Here is a 10,000-nt window from a genome sequence, read left to right on the forward strand (position 1 = left end):
CTAACCACTTTAAAAAGAAAGAATGAAATGAATATAGACACTAAATACTGACCTTGTGGTTTGCACTTCAATTTTGAGATTACATTGTTGCCAGCAAAATGATTTGTAGATGCACTATTAATAACTTGTTCCTTTTGCAATTAATGTAGAGTTAAAAGTGTGCAATATTTTTATGCGACATAACATATATTGCTTACAAAAGAAAACCAAATTGCTGAAGAGAAGAGAAAGCACAAGTTCCCAGCTTTTATATGAAAAGAGAATAATTTATTTTTATTGACATGTTTATTTTTTAATATGTGGCCTGTTTATGCACTTGTAATGCTTTCCCTCGCCCTGACAACTGACAATCATTCACATTCCATGTATCAGCTTTTACATTCGCACCAGTAACAAAAGCATTATCGGCATCCAATAACCACAGCTACTAATAATGCAAGTCGTTTGACCTGTATTGTACTCTTACCGCTCTTAATAAGCTGGACAAATGGAGGGAAAATTCTCCCAGCAGCCGCAGCCACCGAACTTAACTCGGACACTTGGCTTGACTGCTGTGTACAGGAAAGCTGACGGAAAGTTCTTTTACTCCTGAATGTTAGAGAAATGTTTTTGAATGTTGTTGATGGTGACTTTAACGCATAGGCAGTCGCTCATTTGGTTCAATACGGTGTTGGTGTGCACATGAAAATCACAGATGAAATGGTCCCCTGTCCTGTCTGTGGTTGGATGAGAGACCACACCTCTCCGTCCTGATCCAAATAGGCATGACTGCTAACATGCGGAAACAATCACTCTGAATCTGAATCACTCTGAAGGCTTTGAGTTTTGCTTCACAGAACAGTTCTCATGTACTACAACTGTCCTCGTCCTTTTAATGAGAAAAAGGCAAGACAAAATAAAGTTGAACTGCTGCTGACTATGATTCTTTTCCCCAGTTTTTTTTTTTTTTTTTTTTTTTGATTCTGGGAAATGTCAATGAGGGGTGATTGGAGTAAAAAAGTGAGGGAAAAAGTTCAGTGGAAAACTCCAGATGGAGAAAACGTTTTGAGTGTATGATGATAATTAAAAAAAAAAAAAAAAAAAGGAAATGCACCAGCCCTAAGGGGTCGAGGAGTACATGTGCTTTTTTTCTTCATCAAATGTATGTGTCCGCAGAAACGCACCACGATGAGTCTGAACATGTGCAACACAATCAAATCGTGTGATGCAGAGGTCTCTGGCTGAACTTCTGCGTCTTCCAGGCTGCCAATAACTAAATAGTAAAGGCTCGGGGAGTACATGTCCCTGGGAAGCACCATGAAACAGAACCCCTTGTTGTGGCCGGGCATCGCTTATCCGAGCGGAACTAGTCCATTTGGACCGCTAAGACGTTATTCACAGACTGTCTTACTCTTGGAAAGCACCGTGCTGCACGATGGAGCAGGGAGGTTGCCAACATTAAAGATGGAGGCATCGGAAAAGAGAACCATACAACAGCATCGAACACAAGCCCCACTCCAGGAAAGAGTCCCATGGTGTGCCTTCTAAGGAATGCGTCTGGTAAACAGGTACTGAACAGAATTCTAAGCAGCGTGTGAAGAAGTGCTCTCATTTACAGGGCATAACAAGGGCTCGGGACCAAGTGGGGGAAAACCTGGTCCCATTTATTCAGATTAGGTCAAAACGTGACGCCTTAGAAAAGCGGACGTTTGCCAAATCAGCCGGTATAAATTCAAACGGAATGTCGACACAAGCATTTAAATGTATGTGTCTGCAGTTCAAAGATAAGCGCCTTTATGTTCATAATTCGACAATGGACTATTTGGTTTGGATGTGATCTGACCGCTCTCTCAGAAAAAATGATCTCAGGCCCAATATCAATATATACAGTAAATCAGCTCACGCTCCAACCCGAGGGATGCCAAACATTTTATTCATATTTAATGCACATTTTCCTGCATGTATAAATCTGAAAAGGAGAGGGAAGTAATGGAACATACCTCAAGGTAGTTAGTTCTTAAAGGGATAGTTCACCCAAAAATTACACTCATGTGTTATTTCAAACCTATATTGTTCAATAAAAAATGTCTACATTCTTTAGAACAGACAGTAAAAAAAAGGTTCATTCAGAGCCATTGAGCCAATTTTAGGGGGATCTATACTTTTAGGGAAATCTAATTATCTAATTTTAGCATTTTACTGTAATGTTTTTTTTTTTTTTATCAATAACTGGTTAGACCCAATGCCAAAAGGCACATTTCATGTGTAACAGCAAACCTGTAAGCTTAAAATGGCCACAGCATGCATTTTTTCATTTTTAAATCCATTTAGCCAATCTCCAGGTCTGGCTTAGAACTTTTAGCTTAGCTTAGCATAGATCATTGAATCGGATTAGACCATTAGCATCTCATTCAAAAGTGACCAAAGAAATTTGAAACGCTTTTCCTACTTAAAGCTTGACTCTTCTGTAGTTGACGGACAATGAAATATTTGCTATTTTGCTAGGCCATTATGGCTAGGTATTTCCTCTTATTCCGATGTAATGATCAAAGGACTTTGTTGCTGTAACTGGCTGCAGTAGGTGCAATTATAACTTCTTTGTATTTTAATTTAAATAGAAACGATTCTGGATTGGCACTATACAGTACTCGTACTAATTAATTTGTCTCTCACAAATGTCTCTGTGTTTCCCTGAGCAAGCAGGTGATCATGTTGGTTATATTGATGCACAGAAGTATACACTAGATATCGCATAGGGACCCAGAGCATGCGTCAATAACGCCGCCATATTTGTACAGTGCTCCCAGGACAAGTGTTATTCAGCTGCACTAGTCAAGACAGTGTTATTTTGTGAAGACGCTAGACTTTTGCGCTGTCTACGGGTGTAGTAACAAGCAAACAAATAAAACAAAGCACAAAGGCAAAACATTTCATAGGTAAAATTTAGTTTTTTACGTTTTTGTATGTTATGAAATTGTGCTAAATGGGTAACTTTAATGAGTCACTTACTTCATTCACCATAAGGCAACTTATGATAAAGCAACTCGCACTAAACACTCGGCTTATGCTAGTTTTGTTGAATAAAATCGGCAAACAATGCAAAAGAAATATGACAATGAGATGCTTCGGTGCCAGAAACTTGTACTATTGTCGGCTAGTGAAGGAGATTCATAACAGAGATTGATTCACAAATGAGTCACTCCTCCGTCAGTATGAGAAGTGAAAGCAGGTGAGGGGGTGTGTTTCAGGACATGGATTAGATCAAATTTAACAGGGAGGGTGGATAGTACATTTCCATACACACAAACACAAGCTTTTTGCCAGGAATGTCTGTGCGATCACTGATCCATCAATGTAGAAAAGTTATGTAAAACTATGTTTCTTGAAAAAAAAAAAAATAAATAAAATGCATACTGACCTTCAGGAAAACTCCCGAGATATATGTGTATGTGTGTAATTCTCTGGTTCTGGATGGCCACAGTCCTCCACTGCAGCTTGGTCCCGAATTCATTTCAAAGAAGCGCTACCCTGTACTAAAATGGCGGCTCTATTGACGCATTCCCTCTAATTGACAACAACAGGGTAGGTGACATCTAATGCATATATCTCTGATATCGATGGAAGTTAGCTGGTGTTACTACATGATTTTCAGGCATAATATCAATGCGCCTGCTGCAGTCATGGAACAGCAGTAAAGTTCATTTATTCTTTCAATCATTTTCTTTTCGGCTAAATCTCTTTATTAATCAGAGGCCGCCACAGCGGAATGAACCGCTAACTTATCCAGCAGATGTTTTATGCAGCTGATGTCCTTCCAGCTGCAACCCATCTCTGGAAAATAAAATTCATTTAATTTTCCTTAATTTTTTTCATTTTTAAGTACGAGGTATAACTACGGAAGAGTCCAGCTTTAATAAGAAAAATATCATCGAAACCCTGTCATTTCTTAGCAAGATGCTAATGGTCTAATCCGATTCAATGATTTATGCTAAGCTAAGCTAAAAGTGCACCCGTCAAAACCCAAGGTTGGCTGAATTGATTAAAAAGATGATAAAACAGATCTCTAAGAGATCTGAGCGTACTCGTAAACCATATTTCTGAAAAGATTAGAATTTTCCTTTAATTTCACAAGATTTTAGGGTGACCCACAACATTTTAACTTTCAGAAGGGTACTGATTGACACTAGACTAGGCATCTATCCAACAGTCTATGAGGAATTATGCCACGAAGGCGTGCACTTAGGGAACAAAAGACCGTTTACATGGTTTAGGGTGCCGTTTTGGGATTAGGCCATACAGTGCATTTCTACATTTGAAAGAACGGTCATTACAGGATTTCACTTTTGGGTGATCTACCATTTTAATGAATGATATATATATTTTTTTTATTTATTTATTTATTTTTTGTCAGTGACAAGCAATTACAGGCATCTAGGCTTTCTATTAACCATCAAACAGTCATTTGTATTTTATTTCACATCCATTTTCTACAAATCTGTCTTTTACATCACAGTAATGCAGCCTAACAGCCTATCATCAACATCATCTTTTGCCTCATATTCATTTGACCTTTTCCTGACTCATATAAGACTCTTAGCAGCCTTTGTGGATGCATTCAGTACTGATACAGCACATTGATAAGGCTAAATTATGTTTTATATTTATATCTACAGTAAGTCTTATGAAGGTTATAGCCTCGCCAAGTATTTGCACTTTGAATAGAGTTCAAACTGAAAATGATCCAAATTCCTTGATGCCTGATGACTGATCAGCATTCAAAGCAAATGTAATTCTGATAAAAAGATTTTTACACCCAGCCTGGAGTTAATATAACATTACATACCATGTTTTGCACTCTGATATATAGCATGGCCATTTCAGCATAGTCGTTCTTAGCACTGTAACTGTTAATGTGTGAAATACTTCAGCAAAAACATTTATTCTTTACAGATAAAATCATCACTGAGGCATCAATAACAAATATTGGCATGTCATTCTTAGCACTGTAACTGTGAATGTGTGAAATACTTTAGCAATAATATTTTTTTCTTGACAGGTAAAATCATTAGTAAGTAATTAGTGAAAAAGCAAATGCATTTAAAATAATACATATTAATGTGACGCGGTGGTGCAATAGTTAGTGCTGTCACCTGAAAGCAAGAAGGCCGCTTATTCAAGCATCGGCTGGGTCAGTTGGCGCTTCTGTGTGGAGTTTGCATGTTCGCCCTGTGTTTGCATGGGTTTCCTCCAGGCGCTCCGGTTTTCCCCACAGTCCAAAGACATGCAGTACAGGTGAATTGGGAAAGCTACATTTTCCATAGTATATGAGTGTTATTGAATGTGTATGGATGTTTCCCAGAGATGGGTTGCAGCTGGAAGGGCATTCGCTGTGTAAAACATATGCTGGATAAGTTGGCGGTTCATTCCCCTGTGGCGACCCCAGATTAATAAAGGGACTAAGCTGAAAAGAAAATGAATGATTGAATGAATTTTAATTTATACAATAGTCAATGCCAATGACAATAATAGTAATAATAGCCGTATTTATTAAATTATTATACGTTTAGCAAATATTGGAATGTATACCTATAAACAAATAATAATAAAATTATTAGCCCTTCTGCAGGATTTTAAATATCTTTCAAAAAATTTCCCAAGTTTTTTTTTTCAATAGAGCGAGGACACTCTTTTGCCTGGTCTCATGGCTGATCACATGCCTGCCTCTAAACGTGCACGTCTCATGCACAAACACCTTTTAAATGTGACAAAAACTCTCAACAACTGAAAGTTACTGACAGCTGTCTTTAATGTTTTATGCACTACTTTAATGATTATTATGCACTACTGAAACAACAAGGAAAACGTAGCAAAGAAATATTACTTATTAAATAAAAGCTACTTTATAATTTTATGCAACACCTTTAAACTTAAAAGGAAAGCATAAGGGCGATCTTAAGCAAAAACAAGGTCCCCCAACCTATAAGGTATTTATAGAATTATTTAAACTTCGAAGTAGCTATGTTTTTTCTTTCCCTTATATTTATTTATTCTAACGATGGAACTTGTGAGGTTAGTTGGTTAATGATGGTTTTTGAAAACACACCCTTAGGTAGGTAGCTTGTTTGATTTTGGGGGTGTTCACTTGCACTAGCCCCTTGTGGATGTTGCGTAAAGCTCAACATTTTAATTAGTTTTTTTTTAATTGACAAGCCGGCCTTTACTGCTGCAGCACAGCACATAACAAATTGCAGAGCTGCGCGTGAAGATTCACACATTTTCAATGGCCACATGTGTTATGTAGGGGCAGCACAGTGGCTCAGTGGTTAGTACTGTTGCCTTACAGCAAGAAGGTCACTGGTTTGAGTCCCGGCTGGGCCAGTTGGCATTTCTGTGTGGAGTTTTCATGTTCCGGGTTCCTCCGGGTGCTCCGGTTTTCCCCACAATCCAAAGATATGCACTATCGGTAGGGCTGGGCGATTTAGCAAAAAAAAAAAAACTAGGTTTTTTATAAAGTTTGACCAATTCACGATTTCGATTTCGATTTCGATTTTTTTTTATTTATTATTGTGTCACTAGTATTCTCAAAACATTACAACAACATGACTGAAGTAACATTCTCTTTAAAAGTGACTTGAAAAACTATCTGGTTTAGGAACATTGTATTTTTAATGGTCATGTCATACAAAAATCGGTCAAGGTGTAAATAAATGTAAAACAAATTCACGAGTTAAATATTGTTGCTGAAGATTTGAATAAGAAATATTTGTGTAAATATTGCACTTGCAGGAATACAGATGTATTTTTTGCAAGTTTTGCTGAGCCTAGGAAAGATTGGCTGTCAGCTCGGCTTTGACTTTGTCTTCTGATTAAATGACAGGTTGTAAAGCTGCTGCCTTTTTCTTAAAAAGATACAGTGGAAGAAAAGGACTCAACATGGAAACTGTAAAGCCTAATTTAACCCAATGTGTAAAGTTGTGGACGTATAGTAGGAGCAAAAACGAGTACCAGATGTGTGTCTAATGTAAAATAATATATTTAATCTATTTTTCTTTTTTCCCCCTTTTAAATAACAATCATTTGATGCGTTTTGCTCCACTCTCTGTATTATGCTGGCTAATCTGTCTGGTTTTCAACTAGGTCCGCTAAATGGCGTCATGGGGGCGGGTACTTTCATTTTCACTGCTACAGGCCCTCACCTCTAGTCGTGTTCAAATCAAAAGATCAGCGCGGTTTTTCACATGGCAGGCTTTTACGTCCTTCATACATGTTGAGATCGAGTTTATCGACTTGATGGGGGAATGTCTTGACAATCCACACAGACGTGCAACAAGTAAAATCCTACATGTCTTCACACTTTAACAGCCAGTCAAGCAGGTCGCACACCAGAAGCGCCGCGATACGGCGCACAAATGACAATTCAATTTAAACTATCACACAACAAACGCGCACATTCGCATGATATTTAACATGAAACTAATCAGATGGCGCTCTGTGGGCCGGCTGAAATATGAACTGCTTTGTGAATTGTGGCTGGGCGGCTCCGGTGTGTGTATAGAAATCTGTTTAGAATTCTAAAATCCATGGCACTGCGTGGTGCTGCGCGGCATGTTGCCGATAGGCGCTTTTGGTGTGCTTCCTGCTTCATACAGAGAGTGAACCAAAGCACATTATAATGTATTAAATATATATATTTTTCTCGATTTGATTCAAAATTAAATCGTCTTAAAACGTAAATTCGAATTAATCGAAAAAATCGGAAAAATCGCCCAGGAATAAACCAGTGTATGTTTAAATGTAAGAGTGTATACGGGTGTTATACTGGGTTGCAGCTGGAAGGGCATCTGCTGTGTAAAACATATGCTGCATAAGTTGGCATCTCCTTTCGCTGTGGAGACCTCTGATGAATAAAGGGACTAAAGGCTAATTTATATTTTTGCGTCAAAGCGCATGTCTTTCTAGCTCTCGCCGTGGCTGATGCAGACGTTGACATGCACCTCTCCAAAAATGTAACTATATGTCGCAATGACACGTAGCGCAAGCTCTGTTGTTGGTCGGCTTGGTCGTGCTGAGGAGTGTAAGTGGGGCCGAGAGCCGCGCAAGCCCGATGAAGCAATTGTTTATAAGTGCTGGTCCCTTGATGGAGCTCCAGGTTTCTAGGTCAAGTTTTGCGTTGTGTTTACCTAATGATTAAGTTGTCCGCCAGTTCCAGCCTCTAAATGAGCGAGTTTTAGCTACTTGTACATTAAGGTAGCGGTTAGAAAAAAAAAAAAAAAACACCTGCAAAGAAAATCGACACAGAGAAACACAATACCTCACTGCCAGCTAGCGTTTCGGAAGTGCTATTGCAGAGTAACACAAACAACCTGCAGAAGTATAAATGCAAGGCAAAGCACAAGGCATAAGAAGTATAAACCAGCCTAAAGCTGAAAATTAATGAATGAATTTTATGTAATGTTACTACTATAAAGTAGTTATTAGAAATGAGTTATTAAATATATTTAAAAGATCTGTTATTTAAAAAATATTTCCCAAGAAGATGTTTTTATTAAGTAAAATTTCAACGGTAGGTTAGTCATTTTAAAATAGTCATTTTAAAATAATATTTAGATACAATGTTGGGAAGAATTGTCCTAAAAGTATATATTTTTTTTGGTCAGAAACAAACTTCCACAGATATTTAAAAGGCTTGCTCTAAAAATAAATGTTAAATAAGTTTCATGGGCTTTCTTTTTTGTCTTCATGCATTTCATTTAATCTTGATGCTGTGAAAGCCTAACAAATGAAACTGGAAAAGAACTTTGCAAATTAACACTGAATGCATTTGCATAGAGAGAGGGACTATTAAGAATGTTGATTGGCAGCTTGTTACATGTGCCTTGTTTCCAACTATTTTTAATGCCAACTTTGTTTTATTGCCACCCTTTGGCTGATTAAAGACTTTCGGACAAGATGTGTTCCAAATATTCTTTCTCCATCCTTCACGTGCAATTTTTTTGACCTTGAATTAAGATGAGCAGATGTCTAGATGCATTTTTTTCTTCATCAGTTTATTATGAATCAAGTAGAAATAGTCATAAATCATAAAAATACATCCTGCTCGTCTGATAAAAGCTGGGCTCACAGATGCTGAGTTTTATGTGAATAAATTTAATAGACCATAAAGATGTAAATCTTGTGAGGCCAGCTTCCAGAAGCTCTTTGATGACTTGGTTGGGCTGTTATTAAATTTAATTTACAGACTCATTAAATAATCCAGATTCATGCCCAAACTTGACAGCCAATCCATCTCCGAAGCCAGGCTTAGACTAAACTATATTTAGTAGGGATGGTTTCTGAGGTGCAAGATGAGTAATCCTTCACGAGGCCAAACAGAATTGGTTTTAATTTGCGTTGGGGTTTTGCGGCAGGAAATTTAAGATGTCAGAAACAGGGGCAAGTTGTGGTCCACCTCACTTTAGCGCAATGAACTCCATTCCATTTAAATTCAGTGTCTACAATTATAGTCAGGCTGTTGGAGCAGAAAATCTTCAAAAATACATATATATGATCCTTTAAGGCTTTATCTCATAAATTAGATTTTTATAGAGAGCTTGTGATCTTATGCGAGAGTGGGGGAAAAACCCATGCTGGTTTAAGCAGACATGGAACTTACCTATGCAGAAATACAATATGCAATAAAATATTACAGTCTGACATGCTGTATTTTCCTTCATCTATCGTGTAGGCTAAGCTGAGTATAAAATAGGATGAACAGTAAAGATAATGAGTCAGAAGCATGCAGTATGAGTTCTGTTATATCTGTGTCATGTCACGATTAAAGGGAGAGTTTGCACATTAATTAAAATCTACTCAAAAGAAGACATTTTGAAGAATGCTGAAAACCTGTAACCACTGATTTACCATGCAAGTCAATGTTTACATGTTTCAGTTTTTAAAAGAAAAGAATCTGTTAACAGAATTGTCGGGTTCAGGTAAACTTTCCCATTGAATTTCCTTTCTGAATGAATCCACAGTTTGAAAG

The 10,000-nt window shown here is 37.6% G+C and overlaps 2 protein-coding genes across 2 annotated transcripts in view; one reads left to right on the forward strand and one right to left on the reverse strand.

Moving 5' to 3' along the window:
* Nucleotides 1-922, forward strand: part of dio2 (iodothyronine deiodinase 2) — a 3,371-nt gene extending 2,449 nt beyond the window's left edge. Inside the window, exon 2 of the mRNA NM_212789.4 lies at nt 1-922. This exon is cut by the window's left edge and continues 756 nt beyond it. The gene's annotated coding sequence lies outside the window, so the exon portion shown is untranslated.
* hmbox1a (homeobox containing 1a) overlaps nt 1-10,000 on the reverse strand; it is a 664,927-nt gene that overhangs the window by 579,587 nt on the left and 75,340 nt on the right. The window lies entirely within an intron of this gene.

This window comes from Danio rerio, chromosome 17, assembly GCF_052040795.2.
Source record: "Danio rerio strain M-AB ecotype USA chromosome 17, GRCz13ab, whole genome shotgun sequence".
Lineage (NCBI taxonomy): Eukaryota > Metazoa > Chordata > Actinopteri > Cypriniformes > Danionidae > Danio > Danio rerio.